Genomic DNA, 16,473 nt, shown 5'->3' with positions numbered 1-16,473 from the left:
GCCCCGCCGCACTGGGCATCATTAGATTTGGGTATGCCACCTGGTTCTGCAAGTTTCTGGATATGTGACTTTGGAGGACTTTTATTTCATTTCTCTAAGTCTGAGGAAAACTCATTTCTCTATGAAATGAGAAATGTTCATCAAGATCTCTAAGGTGCCTTCCACTTCTCACGCTGTATGACACTCTGTGGGAACTGGAGTAAAATGCCTTCAAATCATATAGAGCAGATTATATTGACCATCTTTAAAAAGAAAGAATACACTCAACCTGTGAGCATTAAAAAATTCAGTAGCACCAAAACACTCTGACCCACAATCTTCATGATTTCTTACTGCCCTGGGTGTTGATGATTTTTTACTTGCTGCACTGGACTGGATGTCTCTCATTTGCTCCTCTGATGGACTCTCCATTGTTCTCCACATGGAAGGTTGTGCTGTGATGGACTCTCCATTGTTCTCCACATGGAAGGTTGTGCTGTGATGGACTCTCCATTGTTCTCCACATAGAAGGTTGTGCTGTGAGGACTCTCCATTGTTCTCCACATGGAAGGTTGTGCTGTGATGGGCTCTCCATTGTTCTCCACATGGAAAGTTGTGCTGTGAGGACTCTCCATTGTTCTCCATATGGAAGGTTGTGCTGTGATGGACTCTCCGTTGTTCTCCACATGGAAGGTTGTGCTGTGAGGACTACAACACAGGCTCTTGTCCTCTGACTTGCAGGTGGATTCAGTGAATGGGCAGAAAGATGAAAGGAGGGCAGCGTGTGAGGTTGCCCCCTCCCTGCTCCCTGCCTGTGAGGTCGCCGTGAGCTAGTTTCATCCCTCAACCAAGGTCACAGCTCTTGGAAGGCATCCTCGCTACCTAACTCTTAGTCTGTTTGGGCTGCAGTAACAATATGCCAGAGACTAGGTGACTTATGAATGACAGAAATTTATTTCTTCCAGGTCTGGAGGCTGGAAATCTGAGATCAGTGTGCTGACAGATTTGGTGTCTGATGAGAATCCACTCCCTGGTTGTAGACTGCTGACTTCTTGCTGTACCCTCATGTGATGGAAAAAGGGCGAGAGAGCTCTCTGGGGTCTCTTTTATAAGGGCACCAATTCCATTCACAAGGACTCCACACTCATGACCTAATTACTTCCCAAATGCCCCACCTCTAATATCATCATATTGGGCATTAGAATTGCAACACTATGAATTTTGGGGAACCACAAACATTCAGTCTATAACAGACTCTTTCCTCTTGCTACTTCGGGTCTAGGGGCAGTGCATAAACCCTGTGGTTCTCTATGCTCTGTGCATATCTTTAAAAATTGGTCTTTATTCAAGTCTGAATGAACCATCTATTGCCATTCTGTATCTTGACTGATACACTCAGTTTTTTGAGATACAATATGGCAATATTGGAAAGGCCATGGTGCTTTTTATTTCAATATTTCAATTCACTTTGAATATGTATTTGCCCCTATAGTTGTGACTCTGAGAAAAGATGAGAATCTGTATTCAGTGCTGCTTACTTATGATGTACTTGACTTCTATATGTGCTTGTATTAGACAGGATTCAGAAACAGATAATAGGAGCCAGTCTAGTAGTTAAACAGAAAAGGATTGGAGGCAAGCAATCAGATGCTCACAATTAGAAGGGCTAGAGGAATAGGCTCTAGGCTGGGCTTCCAGGAATGACTTTCAGAAGACTACCACAGAGCTGACCTGTCTATCTCTTCAACATTCAGGAAGCTGGGTAATCAAGAAGCCCATGTTCCACCTGCCAGCTTCAAGATCTCACTACTTTTGCCAATTCAGGAATCAGAAAGTTGCAGCCTCAGTTGTTGGCGCCAAACTTTGTGTACCTGATTCGCACCATCAGGATGAAGGCCTGCCTTCCCTCCTATTTGACTCAGTTCTAAATTCACTTTTCACGTAAGTACATTTAATTGGTGGAGGCTCAGTCATATTCCTAGTTGCAAATGAGTATGGGAAATGTCAGTTTTAGCTTTCCAGCCTCTGTAGTATGGGAAGGCGTAGTAGAAGGAGATTGGGATGAATTCTGAGCAAGCCAATCTATTCTCCATCACAAGATGATTTCTGAAAGCATGTTTCAAATGCCACACTAAAAAAAAGGTGAACTTTGAAGATTAAAAAAAGAGAGAGACTAGAATGAAAATCTCTGCTTCAGGACTTACTGGCTGTATGACCTTGGGCAGGATACACTTAATACTCCTAGGGCTATTTTTCATCTGTGCAATAGGAGTAATAATGCCTACCTCCCAGAATTGCCATTCATTTATCGATCTCTATAAACAGATTTTTATTGATTGTTATATAATTATCAGGATTTTTTAGTTGGAGGTGACAAATCTAATTGATTGGTTCAGTCAAAAAAAAATTTTATCAAAGGATATTTGGTAGGTCACAGAATTGCCAAGAGGCATCAGAGCTAGCCTGGGACACAGCTACTGCCCCCACAACTCCCTCCTAGCACTGAGGCAAGTTCTGTTGCCAGCTCTGTTACCAGAAACTCACTAGCTTTGCCTCTGAAAGCCAAGTGGCAGCGCTGTCCCTCTCATTGGCAAAAATGGCTTCCACAAGGCATTTCTCCCTCACATTAGTCTCTTCTCAGAGGGTTTCACGAGAGTGTCTGGTGGGGCCTGGGTCACATGCTTGTGCCCAGCTACAAGGGAAGCTAGGGAAGCACGATTTCTGACTTTTAACTTGGGGAGGAAGGAAACTCCCTAACACAGGGAGAATGTTCATAAAGTGCTGGTCTCCAGAAAAATGTCCACCCCACCTCCTCAAGTGGCTAAGCAAAGGAGACTTAGCTTTTTCTCACTCTGCTTTCCTGGGCTCAAGTACCCTTCTCCCCACAAAGGAGGCATGCTGTTTCCTGAGAGCTGCAAATTTACCTTCTATCAGCCAAGCAGTCCCTGTGTAGAGAATGTGTCTCTTTCCCAATGATTCCATCAAAATCTGTGGCTGACTCTATTGATCTGACTTGGATTGCATAAACCTTCCTAAATCGTTCACTGAGCCAGAGAGATGGAATAAATTAACACTTCAGGTCTGGGTTACATGCCAGCTGAGCTGAGAAGTATAGGTTCAGCCCTTTTAGAACTGTTTGGCTCAAGCCTGGGGGAAGAAATGTTTTATGAAGGAAAATTGGGATGCCGGGCAGGCAAAAACAATAGTTTTCTGCTGTACTCTTCCTGATAGTTCAATATCCACAAACACACACTCTTCCTCTCATCATACAACATCATAAGTGTTCCCACTCATGATAGTGCAACTCTTCCATGTATACCCCAAAACTCCCTTCCTGAACTCTATGCCACTTATTGCACCCAGCTCTAGGGGCTCTCAGCAATGTGCATTTGATGGTTAATTTTATGTGTCAACTTGACTGGGCTGAGGAATCCCCAGATAGCTGGTAAAACCTTATTTCTAGATGTGTCTGTGGGTGTGTTTCTGGAAGAGATTAACATTTGAATCAGTAGACTGAGTAAAGAAGATCTCCCTTACCAATGCATGTGGGCATCAGCTAATACACTGAGGGCTTGAATAAAATAAAAAGGCAGAGGAAGAGTGAATTTGCTTTCTCTCTTTGAGCTGAGACATCCATCATCTCCTGTTCTTGGACATCAGTGCTCTTGATTCTTGGGCCTTTGAACTTGGATTGGGACTTATACCCTTGACTCCTCTGGTTCTCAGACCTTTGAATTTGGACTAGAACTACACCACTGGCTTTCCCAGGCCTCCAGTTTGCAGACAGCAGATCATGGTATTTCTCAGCCTCCATAGTCACATAAGCTAGTGCCTCATAATAAATCTCTTTCTATGTATCTCTATATATCCTACTGGTTCTGTTTCTCTGTAGAACCCTGACTAATGCTGTTCATTAATCTCAGGTTGGTCCAGAATATCTCCTGCATATTGGCAACTTTGCCAAATGACAAATTTAACCTAAGCTACAATGGTGCAAAGAGGTCAGGATATACCTTAATTAAAAAAAAAAAAAAAAAAAAGGCCCATGTAGAAAAGGGAAGAAGAATCAGCTTAGAATGGTCGCTGTCTAACAGCGTTGATCACATCCTGCTTTCCAGGAATAAAAACTCTCCCTGCTTCAGTGATGGAATGAAATCTGTGGGTAGCCAAAGTGGCTAACTCTGTCTTTCTCTTCTGGTAGAGGAGACAATGTGCAGTGTCCACTGTGGTCACATCTGAGAAGGACAATGGGGAGGACTCATCTGTGGGGGTTATAGAGAAGAGTTCAGGGGCCTGGAGACTGCCTTAGGTTGGTCATCATTTTTTCCAAGAATACAATTTATTTAGAAATCTAGTAGGCTCTCCATCTATATCCAACAGAGAGAATGTCCTCTCTCATAGCAACAGGCCTTAGATCTATGCCTTTATCTCTAGCCCTTACTTATAATGCCTCCGTTTGAACATTTCCTGTGGGCAATAACAAGCAGTAGCTTGAGTTAGAAAAGACAGAACCAATCTGTGCTCCCTCATCCCATGTATGTCAGTGGTTGGGTTCCAAAGTGGGATTAAATGGAGACTTTATCAGGCAATGAAGACCCAGAAAAAGGTGCTTAGTAGTGCTTTTCTTGGGTCCCTTGTTATTTCCTTTTAAGTTTTCAGTATCCTGGACTTTGCTTCCACTAACTTTATCTTGGGAGCGAGAATTCAGCTTTGCCAAATGAGCAAAGCTCAAGATTATCTGGATACTAACTCTCTTTGATCATAGGCCATAGATATAAGGGGCTTTCCTTAACAGTTCTGTTCTCTCTGCTTTCTGATGAGCCAGTAGTCTCTTACTTATAGTAACTCATCCCAGGCTGAAAAATATCCAAACTGATCTAACCAGATGACATTTTTCTACTGACTCTCCTAAATCTTCAGCCTGGGTAGACACATTGCCTGAGTCTCCAGATAAAATGTGCTCATGAAGCTAGCCATCTTCCCAGCCAGAGAAGGGGAAATCTACACTGAGTCCTGCCTCACCATGACCCTTCCAACTTCACATCACCATTCCAAATGTCAGTTGTAAGAGGTGCTTTCAGGAATCAATCTCTATTTGAATTTCTCCATAAACAAAAGAAACTCTAGCTATCTTAAGCCAAAATAAGAAATGTGCTCAAGAATGCGGGGTAGCACAAAGAGTTAAAAGAAAAACTAAGCAGCAGGGTGTGAAAAGAATAGGAATCACAATAGCTCTAAGTACCCAAGGGACAGGAACTAATGGTCAATCCTTTTTGTGACAGTATTGTTAGCATAAGTGATCATAGCTATTTTCTATCTCTTTGTTGTCCTACTTGAGATTTAATGTTTGGGAGACAGTCTGAATGGCATTCTTGGGTCATCCAACCACTCACTTCTTACTCAAGGGAGGGCAGGACATTTTGAATGAGTGCCTCACCAAGACTGTCAAGGGAATTGTTTCAAGGTGTTCTTACCAGAAAAAGATGGAATGCCCAACAGACAAAAGGCAAAGATTTTACTATTTGCTCACTAGGTGATAGGCTCTGTGCTATTCTCTCTGGATCCAAAGATAAATAATGATGTTGACTAACATTTATTAATCATTTAATCAATGCCAGGAACTTCCTATGCGTTATTTCAGGTATTCTTTATAATAAATACTGTAACATACATACTCTTATGTCTTAGGTCAGTCTTATGGGTTTAATTGTTCAGTTAATTCATATATTGAAGTTCTAACCCTAGCACCTCAGAATGTGACCTTATTTGCAAATAGGGTCATTGCAGATATAATTAGTAAGATGACGTCTTTAGAGTGGGCCTCAATCCAATACTGGTGTCTTTATAAAAAGAGGAAATTTGGACACAGAGATAAACACATGTGGAGATAAAGGCAGGGATTGAAGCAGTTGCATCTACAAGCCAAGGAACCCTAAAGATTGCCAGCAAACCACCAGAAGCTAGGGGAAGGGCATGGGCATTCTTCCTCACAGCCCTAAGAAGGAACCAACCCTATCAATACCTTGATCTTGAATTTCTAGCCTCCAGAACTGTGAAACAATAAATTTATCTCATTTCTGTCCCCCCAGTTCCTTGGTAATTTGTGACACCAGCCCTTGAAACTAATGTAGATGAGCGCCCTCGAAGCAGAGCCTGAGATAGAATTCTTATGTAGGAGCTCTATTGAAAGAGTACCTTTCTAAGTTTCTCCTGTTTTCCAAAATGACCACAGCATTATTTCTGGTCCCATATACTTTTCATATTTCTTCTCAAATTGCCACTACTCTATCAAGAAGTGGAGTCTTTGAACTTGAGGGTATCTTATGAGTATTTTAACTAATAGAATAAGGCAGAAACAACACTGGGTGACTTCCAGGTTTAGGTCATGAAAAGCAATTCAGCTATCATCTAGCTCTCTCTTTTTCAAGATTCTCTCCCTTAGAAGCCAACCACCATGCTATGAGAAAACTGAAATTAGCCCATTCAAAGAGACTACATAGAGAAGGACTGAGGTCCCTAGGGAATGGTTTATATATATCAACTGCCAGGCATGTGAGTGGTGAGACTTCAGATGATTCCAGTCCTCAACCTTCAAATCTCATAAATATTATGAAGCAGACAAAAATTACTCCCCAAAAGTTCCTGACTCACAGAATCCACAAGCATAATAAACACCAAGTTTTAGGGTAATTTATATTGTAGTCATAGCAACTGGAAGAGGTTTTAGTACCTAGGAGTTAGGGTATTGCCATAATGAAACCCTGAAAATATGGGACTTTGGGACAGTAGATGCAATGTGAATGGGCCCTGAAGAGACTGGTGGAGGAGTCAAACAGCCTTCAAGAGGACTCTCAGAGAGGGCTTAAAGAAAAATAAGGAAAATCTTACTGGAAATTGGAGAAAGAGGATCCTCATTATGTAGTGACAAAATGTTTTTTTAACACTGTAACCTGTGATAAAGTAGAAAATAGAAAATATACCTAATGGGCTGGGTAATCTAGCTAAGGAGATTTCTGGGAAGAATATTGAAGGTGCTACCTGGCTTCTTCTTAAAGGTGTCTCTAAAAAGGACTTCTACGAATCTTAAAGGTGTTATTGCTCAGAAACTTACTAGGAAGACCAACGAAAGAGAAGGGCTTATCTCAGAGACCTTTGGGTATAGATTTTATTTAGTGGAGTGGACTATAAATTGATTCATAAAAAAATCCACAAATATTTTAAAAGAATTAAATCAACTTGGACCGAAAGAAATAGAGATAATACAAAATGAAAAGAGATCTTTGGACCTCCAAATTTCCATGGGCAGAGCAGACTAAGAAAATTGCTCAGCTGCAAATGTGGACTATTTTCCATGGAAAATCAGAAGGTCAAAAATACAGAGGGTAGAGCCAAGAGCAATAGTGAACCATTTCCAGACAGTAGGACTGATCCTCTGATCAAAGAACTGACGATATATGTCCAGCTGGGTTTTAGTATTGCTACAGACCAGTGACTTTTGTGTTCTTCAGTGTTTCCCCTTTGTGAATGGCAGTGTCTATCACAGTTACTGTGCCTGTCCCATCATTGTACATTGGGAATGTGTGAGAGAGAGATTTTTGTCTCTTTACTTCATAGGTCTGCAGATCAAAAGGAACTATTCCCAGATAGCTATATTTGAGGAAACACATCCAAGGAAACTTATCTATACCTAGATCTAATCTAAATGACAATATTTTCCTTTCCCCTCTAAACACTATAAAGTGCTTGTCATATATGCTTAGAAAATATTTGGTAAATGATTACATGAATAAAAGAACATGTTATTCATTATACTGGAAAATAGACATTCTGGTTAGTAAAAATAACTATGGACTGGCATAAAGATAGATACATAGACTTAAGAATTTAGAAATAAACCCATACATTCTTGGACAACTGATTTTTAACAAGAACGCAACACAATTCAATGGGGGTATGAACTGTCTCTTCAAGAAATGGTACTTAGAGAACTAGGTATCCACATGCAAGAGAATGCAGTTGTACTCTTACCTCATACTGTACAAAAAAATTAACTCAAAATAGACCAAAGACCTAAATGTAAAAATTAAGACATAAAATTCTTAGAAGAAAACATAGGTGTAAGTATTTGTGACATTGGCTCAGACAATGGTTTTTTAGATATGACACCAAAAAGCATGAGCAACCAAAGCAAAAAGGAAAAATGGGAGTTCATCAAAATTAGAAACTTTTATGCTTCATAGGAAATTATCAAAAAAGTGAAAAGGCAACTCAAAGAATGGGAAAAAATATTTGCCGCAATTGGCCTTTCTCCACAACACATCCTTTACTATCCATTCTAAATTCTCCTAATGCTTAACTATTACCTCTACATGTTTCAGTGGCTAACCTGATGGTATGAACAAAATTCATATTCCTGACGGATCTGAGTCACACATTTGGCTTTGATTACTAACCCACGAAGGTGACAAAATATATGGGTAATATACTAAAATCTCTTAAGGGCTTATATTTTGAGATGAGGCAATGGTCGGCAATCTATGGCCTGTGGGCCAAACTCTGCCTACCATGTATTTTTGTAAATAAAGTTCTATTGGAAACAGCCACACTCACTCATTTACATATTCTCTTTGGGTGTTTTCATGCAATCACAACAGAGTTGTGTGGTAAACAGAGAGAGCCTGTTGTCTGCAAAGCCTAAGATACTTACTCTCCCATCCTCTAACAGAAAATATTTGCTGACCACTGCTCTAAGGCAATCCTTATCAATAGGAAGTGTCATGTAAAAGGGATGAACCCTCAGATGGATATCATCCCAAATGCTCTCTTTACTTTGCTCCTTGGTGTCTTCTTACTAATTCTGTACTTTGAGAGACCTCTCAGCCTTCAAAGGATTCAAGATCTGCTGGGAAAAATAATTGTGGCAAAGTCTGATAGTTCTCTAGTATCCATACTACTCTTTTTCAATAAAAGAACCCTTGAAATTTAGGTAATCACAGGGCTGAATAAAGTGCATTTCCCAGCTTTCACTGCAGCTAGGCATGGCCATTATGACTAAGTAATTGTCAATGAGATGTCACTTTCTGAGAATGTGGCAGATGTAAGGGTTATGCCCTTTGGGTTTGATTTTCTCCTTCTTGCTTGTAAGAATGCAGATACAATGACCAGCTATCCAGCAACCACCACGGACCATACCTATACAATCATACCCTAGTGTTGATAAAGAAGAAAACTAGAAGGAACCTAGTCCCTGTCAAATAGACATTTTATATGAGGGAATAACATCTTGAGTGTTAAAGCCACTGTGAAATTGGGTTTTCTCTCTCATGCTACACCACCTAATTTTTACAAATACAATGCCATAGACAGAATTATGGCTGTTTGAGAGCAGGGACCTTGTCTGCTTGAGTCATGGCTATATCTCCAGCATCTAGAATGATGCCTAGTATGTGGCAGATACTCAGTAAATATTTGTAAAGAAATATATGAATAAAATATTGTGATAAGGAAGAATAGAAAACCAACACAAATGAGAATTATTTCCCACATCTAGAGAATTACTGTTTTTCATTTGTGGTTAACTATAAATAACACAAAATTTACCATTTTAACCATTTTTTAAATTGGGGTAAAATACACATAATATAAAATTTATCATCTTAACTATTTTAAGTGTATAGTCCTGTGGTATTAAATACATCCACACTGTTATACAACCATTACCACCATCCATCCATCATCCATCTCCAAAACCTTTCTCATCTTCATGGGTAAAAACTCTGTACCCATTAAACAATAAGTCTCCATTCTCCTCTCCTTTTAGCATCTGGCTACAACCACTCTACTTTCTCTCTTTATGGATTTAACTAAGTACCTCATACAAGTGGAATCATGCAGTGTTTATCCTTTTGCAACTGGTTTGTTTTCTTAGCATAATGTTCTCAGATTCATCCATGTGGTAGCATATATTAGAATTTCCTAACTTTTTAAGGTTCAACAATATTCCATTGTATGTAATACCGCATTTTGTTTATCCATTTATCTTGAATGGATCCTTGGGTTGCTTCCACCTTTTAGCTACTGTGAGTAATGCTACTATGAACATGGATATAAGGAGAAGGTTCTTTAAATTTTCATATTCCTTAGGTTCTCTGATTTACTGAGTCAAAATCTTAGAGTTGGGAGAAGAGGAGTGGGGAGCAGTTTGGAAGATGTATTTTAAAATGTTTTCTACGTGATTTTGACACATTGTGTCAGAGGTACATAGTATAGTCCTTGGGTTGACAATTGGGAGCAACTGATCCCACACCATAAGCAACTAGTCTAGAAATATTAAAAAAAAACCTAGAATAATGAGGTTTTAAGATATGACTTCAGTGTATTGTTAAAAACCAAGGAGAATTTGGATTAGGCAGAAATGAGAAGGGAAGGCATTTCAGATTGAAGAAAAAACAAATTTAGAGATATAAGCATTATGATCTTACTTTTTTTAGGTGTTCTTAACTATGGAATCATAGCTCATTCAAAATCCAAATTGATTCATGGTATATTTTCATTCAAACATTATTGAAAACAAAAACAAAGTATTGTTTCACTAAATATATAATACATTTTGTTATATTGTGAAACTCTCATCAGAGCAACAATATTGTCAGCTTAACCTTCCCATACACAACTGTTATTTCTCTGGTATGAGGCTGGGACACCAGAAAAGAAAAACTGATGCAGAAATATGACCTCTTAAAGTTAAATTAATCTAAAATTGTCTTTTGACCATGAAGAAGTACTTTGCAATTTGTAGTATAACAAAATTATCTAAACTCTTTTTCCAGTAGCTGAGAGAAAGTCTGTGTGTTGAGATTTGATCCAGCATTGAAATGGAATTGTGAACATTTATCAGTTTGTGTTTTTTTGTTGTTGTTGTTGCAGCTTTAAGCTAGAGGAGGAACTTTGCCAGAAATCATATTTTTTCCCAAATTATTCCATCTACATCTAAATCAATATATTGGTCATATTCTGCCCCCTTTGGTTGAGTTACATTAAAACCAATTTATCCTTCAACCTTTTACCCTGCAAAGATATTAACTCAGCTATTTAGTTTATCCTCTAGATAAAATAGTATGTGTTTCTGATATATCTGTTTTTAAAATTTTCATTTTTATAAATTGCTTGGATATAACCAGGAAAATTTCTCCCATCATGTCTTTAAAGAATTTAATACATTTTACTAACCCATTTTCATTTTGTAAGTGAACCAGTGATACTATAATTTTATGCTTCTTTTCAAATGCAATTTAAGTTGTTATTTGATGAAGTGTGATGTTAACTGAAACTTATTACACAAAGAGAATGTGTTCCTCCTGTTGACTTCTTTTTTTGAAGATTGATTTATTTATTTGAGAGAAGGGGGGAGGGGCAGAGGGAAAGGGAGGGGGAGACAATCTCAAGCCGACTTGCTGCTGAGTGTGGAGCCTGACGCCAGGCTCCATCTCATGACCCTGAGATCATGACCTGAGCTGAAACCAAGAGTCAGATGTTTAACCAACTGAGCCACCCGAGGCACCTCTCCTGTTGACTTCATTAATTCATTAATTTATTCAACAAAAGAAATAACAAAACACTATGTGTCAGGAAATTTATTAGTAAGCAAAAAGTTTCTCCCATGTAGCTTATAGTTATGTGAGAGACAGATTTTGAAGAAAGACTCTCATAAGTAAAGGTAAAATTTCTATGCTTATAAGTAGCAAAGCTGAATCCATATTGTGCTTGGAAAGTAAACAATGAAGATCTGGTATGTTTGAGGACATGAAAGGCATTCTGAGCTGAGAATTAAAGGATAAGTAGGGTAGAAGCATAATATAATACTGGGTATACAGAGGTCAATAGGGTTTCAGGAGGAGGGAATGGCATGAAAAGAGGTTAAAGGTCAGCCTTTGGGGTTTGAACCCAGGGAGCAAATGCCAATGTGCATCAAGTTGTATTATGGCCTTTTGCTTTTTTATTCTGCGTGCAATGGTACATTCGCTTGGGTGGATATTAGCAAGAATCTTTCAGTTGCAAGTAATGGAAAACCCAGTCTAACTTGCCTTAAGCCAAAAAAAAAAAGTCATTGACTTACATAATGATGAAATTCAGAGTTCAGACCTCACCCAAGCAGTTTATTTTTAAGACTTTTTTATTCTTGAGACAGAGAGAGCGTGCACACGTGAGTGGGGGGAGGGGCAGAGGGAGAGAATCTCCAAGCAGACTCCCCACGGAGTGCAGAGAGCGTTGCAGGGTTTGATGCCACGACCCATGAGATCATGACCTGAGCCAAAACCAAGGGTGGGCCACTCAGCTGACCTAGCCACCCAGCTGCCCCACAAGCAGTTTTATGCATAGGCAGTTGATGTCTTCATGCCCCTGCTCTGGCTCTCTGGGATCCCTTGATTCTGCTCTCACCCTTGTGCTGGATCAGTCTTCACTCTAGTACCATCATGGTCACAAGGCCAGTCAATGCTGCTGACTGGATTTGCATAAATCACATGCTCATGTTGAACTAATTCCTTTGACTAGGGGAATGCAGTATTTTAAGTGGTTTAGGTATGGATTAAATGCCCTTCCCTAAAACAATCTCTGTGGCTAGGGAAAAGTATGCCAGTTAGGGCATCCATAATTCTGGAGCTGGAGATGGAAGTAATCCCAAATCACTTGGGGGAGGGGTGGTTTCCTAAGTGAAATTTAGGGTGTAATTACCCTGAGGAAAGTGGACATTTTCTGGACAGATATCACCGGTTATGCAGTATACTTTTGACCAAGAGCACAAACAAGGAAGACCAATTAGTAGGTTAGAATAGTAGTCTAGTATGATGATAACTTGCACAGAGGAAGTGGCAGCAAAGTAGGGAATAAGCAGAGAGATTCAAGACACATTTGGAAGGTAAAATAAATACAACCTGATGATTAAATGCACAGGGGGAAGTGAAGGAAAAGTTATTAATGATAATCCTCAGGTTTCTGGCTTACATATAAATTGCATAAGTGATGGTGACATTATACTGATACAGTGTATTAAAAGACCAGCTTTGAGGGACACAGTCTCAGTTTCAGATTAACTGTAGTTCCTTTTTTTTTTTTTTTAAAGATTTTATTTATTTATTTGACAGATAGAGACACAGCGAGAGAGGGAACACAAGCAGGGGGAATGGGAGAGGGAGAAGCAGGCTTCCCGCCGAGCAGGGAGCCCAATGTGGGGCTTGATCCCAGGACCCTGGGACCATGACCTGAGCCAAAGGCAGACGCTTAACTGACTGAGCCACCCAAGAAGGGACAGAACCTCATGAATTGAGGGACAGGTAGGTGACTAAAGGAAATGTGTATTTTGTGGGGACGGGGAGTGTGGAGAAGGGGGGACAGTTACCAAGCAGAAGGAGATGCCGAGCATACAAAAGCAAGAATTGTTCCTTCCACTTACAAGATATGAAAATTTGTTCAAATGTTTTGCCCCAGGGGAAAAAGAAAAGAGAAAGAATTTTTGTTACTTTTCATAGCTAAGATTTAGAAAGTAGTTCTGAACCTATGGACATCCATCCATATATACGTTTTAAATACTCTTCTCATTTGTTCATTAGACAAAAGTAACTGAGTCCCTACTGTATGCAGGACTTTGTTTTAGTTCCAATACAAGAAGTAAAATATAAATCAAAGTCGATGGCTCTCATGTTGTAGTTTAGTTTCAAGAAACAGAGGTTCTCAGTATAAACTCAGGTATATGGAGATGGGAGTGAGTGTTCATTTTTCTTAGAGCACATATAAATTTATAGACTGATAGAATCTCATGGCAATCCAAGAGGAGCTGTAATAAAACACAGTCTAATCCAGATTAGAATTGAGGGGTGGTTCTGGATCCAAAGGGTGATGCAGGGGTTTTTATATCTTCTCTCTAGTGCTCCACCATTTATGTGGTTCATATAGTGTTTACACATCTCTTTCCTTCAACTAAAAACAGTTATATATAAACATATACTTACGTATATATGTATACATATACTTCCAATTTAAATACCTGAGAAAAGACATATATTTGGCTCTATTAATCACTATTATGGCATTTGAGTAGTTTTTTGGTTGGGTTCCCACACAAGCTGACTTAGAGGCAAGGATTTGAGAGCTGATAGTTAACTTGGGAGGTTTCCTGGAAGCACTTTTATAGAAGAAGGGAATTGGAATAAGGAAGGGAAGGAAGCCAATACAGGATTCATTATTGAGCGGGTTACTGCTGTGGACAACTGAATTTCAGTCCCATGGGGGAACTCTGGGAGACAGTATAGAATATTTCTCAGACTTATCCTAATTTGGAGGTAAAGAAGTTGGATATTTGTCCTTCAACTCCTGTCTGTCATTTGCTGAGGGCCAATTCAAGGGACATTGACTTCCATGTACGTGCAACCTGCCCTATTTCCCTTAGGTAGAAAGTGACAGGTGCTTATAGCTGGTTGCTCTCAGCATTAAGTGGACCAGGAAGTGTGGAGGGGATATAGGCAGGGAACCAATGGCATCTGTTATAGGCAGAACCCTATTCTAGTCAGATCATAGGTTGATGGCCTTTGGGTCAGCATTGGCTAATCAGCATTGGCTCCTATAAGGATTGTATTAATGTGATGTTGAACTGTTTAGTAGGCTACTTTTTCAGGAGGGCTGTGGGCATGGCAAGAGCTATTGAGGTCTAGTACAAGGAGAAAGGAAATATGAAGATTACTTACAATAGCAGATAATTTATCTGTAAGTCTAAACACCTTAGCATCCATCCAAACATCAGAACTGGTAAAAAAAAAAAAGATGTAAATTAACTAATGTCATCAATAAGGTAACAACTATGTTCCTGGTAATATATACGTTGGAATAATTCTTAGTTATTTGTCAGTTTAGGCACACAAAAACTGTTTTTGAAGCTCTGTATTACAGTTATGCAAATATGTATTAGTAGGTCCTGATTCATATAATAGGAAAAAGTCAAGAAAATGTGCTCATTATTTCCTTCCTTCAAGATTTAATCCAAAAGTCTTTCAGCAGCTGAGGGCAGTGGTTGTGGTGGGATGGCAGATAGTGTTGGAGGCTGAGCATCATAAGGAGGGCATCCAAGTGAGGAGGTGTCAGTGGCAGCATGAAATAAGGTGTCAGCATGAATGTAATGAGGAGTGGTCACATGCAGAGGTGGCAGCAACAATGGGAAACTAGGTATATACAGGCATATTGAACAAATATGTAAGTATATTGAGGATAATGGTTGCTGGGATTGTCATTGGTGGAGAAGTTAAGTACAAATTAGAAAACTAGAATGAACACTTTTTGGATTGTCAATATTGGTAAACTCATGAGTTTGGATGGATAGATAGATAGATACATATTGTTGTTAATGTATGTATACATATATATGTATGTACATATATTCCCTGGCTATGCACTCTGTGAGAGCCTGAAAATAACAATATCCTGATAGCAATGAGCACATTTAGCATCCAGAACTTGGTTTCTAAATTCCATTCTTCATTAAAAGAAACAAGGCCGAGCTGAGGCAGGGAAAGTACAGGATGAGCCTGGAACATCTTGCTGTGTCAGAAAGTAAGGAAGTGTTCAAAGAATGATGAAGGTGTTAGAAGAACATAAAAGCCAGCTTCCAGAAGCTCCCACTGGCCAACTCTGGAACAGTTTGGTCATCAAAATAAGTAACAATAATATGGATTATAAAATTGAGTAAAATAGTAATTCATGAACTTGTGTTAATATAAATAAGTAATACATATAGAGAGGAGGATTTTCCTTATAATTAGTAAATATGGAGGGAATGATGGAATTTTAGAAAAACATGATTTAATAGCATCATAATACTAATGAGTTCAACAACAAAAAATCAACAGATGTTAAAACTAATGGGTAAAATCTGGGACGCCTAGGTGGCTCAGTCAGTTAAGCATCTGACTTTTGGTTTCAGCTCAGGTCATGCTCTCAGGGTCCTGGAATCGAGTCCCACATCAGGCTCTGCACTCAGTGCATAGTCTGCTGGAGGTTATCTCCCTCCCCCTCTCTTTTCCCCCCACCCCATTACTCCCCCTCTCTTCCTCCCCTTGCTCCCGCACATACTCTCTTTCTCTCTAAAATAAATAAATAAAATCTTAAAAAAAAGAAAACTAATGGGTAAAATCTGATGAAGACTGGCATAAAGAAAGTCAACAAAATATTTATTAGTTAGAAAGTGAAAAAGTATAATTTTACAGAGGAGAAGCTTGGCAGACACCACTATAATCAAATGTAACTAAAGACTCATAGAGTGGAATATCCTAAAACAAAAGAGGTCACTCCAAAAGCAATAATCTCTTTACCTCCAAGGGTCAAAATTCCAGCCATCCTTGTTTACTACCTTCTACATTCTCCCTCACTGTCTCTCCTCAAATGACCTTCTTGACCAAGAACTTGGTTCTTGGTTTTGACAAGTTTTTCAGAGTAAGAAAATTACTGATA

At 39.2% G+C, this 16,473-nt stretch overlaps 1 long non-coding RNA gene across 1 annotated transcript in view; it reads left to right on the top strand.

Annotated features, from left to right (window-relative positions):
* Nucleotides 1–16,473, top strand: part of LOC114206495 (uncharacterized) — a 96,176-nt gene that overhangs the window by 77,689 nt on the left and 2,014 nt on the right. Inside the window, exon 4 of the long non-coding RNA XR_003608630.2 lies at nucleotides 1,734–1,920. This is a non-coding gene — a long non-coding RNA (uncharacterized LOC114206495). The remainder of the gene's footprint in view (nucleotides 1–1,733; nucleotides 1,921–16,473) is intronic.

Source organism: Eumetopias jubatus, unplaced genomic scaffold (assembly GCF_037043125.1).
Source record: "Eumetopias jubatus isolate StellerSeaLion01/CBP00866 unplaced genomic scaffold, mEumJub1_p1.0 scaffold_7, whole genome shotgun sequence".
Classification (NCBI taxonomy): domain Eukaryota; kingdom Metazoa; phylum Chordata; class Mammalia; order Carnivora; family Otariidae; genus Eumetopias; species Eumetopias jubatus.
Note: the sequence above shows the minus strand (reverse complement) of the source record. Positions and strands in the feature narration are given on the sequence as shown.